This window comes from Saimiri boliviensis, chromosome 12 (assembly GCF_048565385.1).
Source record: "Saimiri boliviensis isolate mSaiBol1 chromosome 12, mSaiBol1.pri, whole genome shotgun sequence".
NCBI lineage: Eukaryota > Metazoa > Chordata > Mammalia > Primates > Cebidae > Saimiri > Saimiri boliviensis.
In genome coordinates this window covers 27,696,591-27,699,727 of record NC_133460.1, presented here as the reverse complement: position 1 = coordinate 27,699,727, position 3,137 = coordinate 27,696,591, and the positions used below count along the sequence as shown (strand labels likewise).

Genomic DNA, 3,137 nt, shown 5'->3' with positions numbered 1-3,137 from the left:
ACTTCCTGGGAACTGTGTGCCCTTTTTGTTCTCGCAGGGTGTATCTCCTTCCAGTGCAGGGGCTCTGGACAGCCCAGGTTGGTGGCATCCCCATCCTGATACTCACACAGGTGGTGCTCTTCATGGTGATGTCATTAGAAAAGACGTTTCTGCCGTTGTCCAGCTGGCTTCAGCAAAGACCTCCCTAAAGCACAGAAAGCAAAGATGGTGAGAGCCAGTCCGGGAGATGCAGTTCTTGCCCTTGGTGAGTGGACAGCATAAGACGTCACTCCCCAAAGCCCTGTGAGGTCAACCTCAGCAATGATGGCCAAGGGGGATGTGGGTCCAGCAGTGAGGGGCCCTGCATGAGGTCTACTGTCATCGTAACTGTGTCCTAAGTGACCACAGATGGCTGCTTGTTGTCACCATTCTGGTTCTTCTGTATTTACAGAGTCCATTGGCTTAACTCTGAAAGGCGGCCTGGAGTGAAGATCCGTTCCTTGGGCAATCATCTCCTGCATCCTGCCCTCCTCACAGACCCTAGGGCACTGCAGATCCCTCAGCACCTTGGGGCCACCAACAAGGGAGGTAAGCAGTGTGCCCTTAGCCCAGCTGCAGACACATGCTGCCCCAGTAGGGGGCCATCCACATTCTGTACACCTCAGGGTGCCCAACCCTGACCCCTGGCCTCCTGCCCTCTAGGGCCTTCTACCAAGGACACTTACTGTCCAGATTTTTCTATCTTTGGTCCAGGAAAGTCATGAAAGTCTTGTCCATACTGATGTTGTTGTTTTTTTTTCTAAAAGGAAATGATGTGGGAAGAATGTCGATGCACATGTTCATCCACTGTCCCTCCCGCCTCCAGTCCTCATTACACAGAGCTGACCCTGTGGGCCATGACTGGCATCTGGGCTCTGCTTTCCTATTGCAGAGACCCCCGCGAGCACCCGCCACGCCCAGGCCCTGTGCACCACTCCGCTATGTAACAGGAGCAGGCGGGCAGAGCCCCTGCTCTCAAAAGACTCACCTTTAGGGACTGCATGGGAGACAGAAGACAGAATTAAAAACAGACCACAGAGATGGCAGAGTGCAGTGTGTTGTGATGTCCATGAGCAGAGGGAAGGAGAGGCACGAAGGGGAAGGGACAGCTGCTTCGTCACAGGCCACGAGGAACATTCGCGTGACGCCGCTTCGTCACAGGCCACCAGGAGCATTCGCGTGACGCCGCTTCGTCACAGGCCACCAGGAGCATTCGCGTGATGCCGCTTCGTCACAGGCCACCAGGAACATTCGCGTGACGCCGCTTCGTCACAGGCCACCAGGAGCATTCGCGTGACGCCGCTTCGTCACAGGCCACCAGGAGCATTCGCGTGACGCCGCTTCGTCACAGGCCACCAGGAGCATTCGCGTGACGCCGCTTCGTCACAGGCCACCAGGAGCATTCGCGTGACGCCGCTTCGTCACAGGCCACCAGGAGCATTCGCGTGACGCCGCTTCGTCACAGGCCACCAGGAGCATTCGCGTGACGCCGCTTCGTCACAGGCCACCAGGAGCATTCGCGTGACGCCGCTTCGTCACAGGCCACCAGGAGCATTCGCGTGACGCCGCTTCGTCACAGGCCACCAGGAGCATTTGCGTGATGCTCCACAGTTTCTTCAACCCCATTTCATTTTCTTTTTTTCCCATCATATTTAAGCAAAGTTAAATTTATTGTGCTCTAGTTGAAAATGTTAACAGCAGCACTTGTCTTTGAGTTGGGATTTTGGGGTAATGATTTAATTTATTATGTATTAATTTATTATGTATTATGTTTTGTCTATGTCTTTTTTCTACATTGCATCATTTTTATAATAAAATATAATTAACACTTTAAAAATAATTATACAAATGTATAACCAAATATATCATAATTTTATAAATTAAAATTTCATGTATACGTAAAAATAATTTATATTGTTTTTCTCTTTTTCATGTAGGCCAGGGTTATTATACACAAAATGACTCATTTCCACATGGTAAGATTTGTTGTGCTGAACCCAGTTGTCAGATTAGCCACGAACTTCTAAACTGTTGACCTTTTCTTTGGTGCTGATAAAGATAACAATCAGGAAAACATGATTAGGGAAACAGATTTACTTTGAAAGCTGGAAAGGTTGGAATTACTGGGTTAAAAGTCCCCAAAGTGGTGTGACCTGACTGCCTTATGGCATTCAGGACAGTGCGGGGAGCTCCTGACGAGGACGGGTGGGACTGGCCCCCTGAGGCCATGGCTCAAGGTCAAGATGGGCAGAGGGCCCAAAAATCCTGGGCTGCCGGGAAAAGTTTTCAAACAGATTGAGCGATTAAACCCGTACTTCAGTTACCATATTAAAAAACTTCTTAAATTACGAAAGCATAGCCTATAAAGACAGAAAACGTGAAGCATATAGAAACAACAAGTTTTGAATACGTCTTCTTGCTTCCCTATTTCTAAAGTGTTCCTCAGATGTTTTCATCCGCAGAAAATGTACTTAATGACAAAGTCACTCCTCAGTGCATATGAGCTCCCTGCAATACACAGGCATGCCCGGCCACTCCTGCACAGGCACTGACCGGGAGCAGGGTGGCCATCTGCAGAGGCACCCAGGACTGCAGCATGGGCTTTCCTATGTGAGACCTGGTGCTAACCGACCTTGGAGAAAAGACCGGTCTCCCCCAGGCAACCAGTGCACCCACAGGCAAACAGAGGAGGCATCTGAGCACCCTTCCAGCAGGTAGGCAGGGACATGCCTTCCCCAAGAACCATCATCTCAGGGAGACAGAAGGCTCCCCTTGGGTAGACAGGCAGATCTCCAGCTGTGTGGCCCTGGAAAATCTCTTCCATCACCCCTGCCCTGGCTATCCATCCAAGCAAAGGAGGTGCAGTAGGGCTGCTTTGAGATTTCATGGAGGTAGTGAGCATAAAGCACTTGGCCCAGTACAAGAAGCGCTCAGTACACAGTAGCTCTCCTTAGGAAGGGGAGATTTCACTCCCATGAAATTACAGGTCAGTGAAATGTCAATGCCCCGAGACCATCTACACAACTCTGCCACACAAGAATGTGACAATGACAGCCTCTGCCCCGTTTTATGAACTCAGGGACAGGAGGAGAGATGGCCGAGAAGCATCCTGCAGGGAG

General features: G+C 50.6%; 1 long non-coding RNA gene across 1 annotated transcript; it reads left to right on the top strand.

The window, feature by feature from the left end:
- The first annotated feature begins 203 nt into the window (after positions 1-203).
- LOC141580708 (uncharacterized) lies at positions 204-1,707 on the top strand. The gene is made up of 4 exons (XR_012513000.1): positions 204-244; positions 431-567; positions 786-1,141; positions 1,598-1,707. It is a non-coding gene; the product is annotated as an uncharacterized LOC141580708 (long non-coding RNA).
- The last annotated feature ends 1,430 nt before the right edge of the window (positions 1,708-3,137 follow it).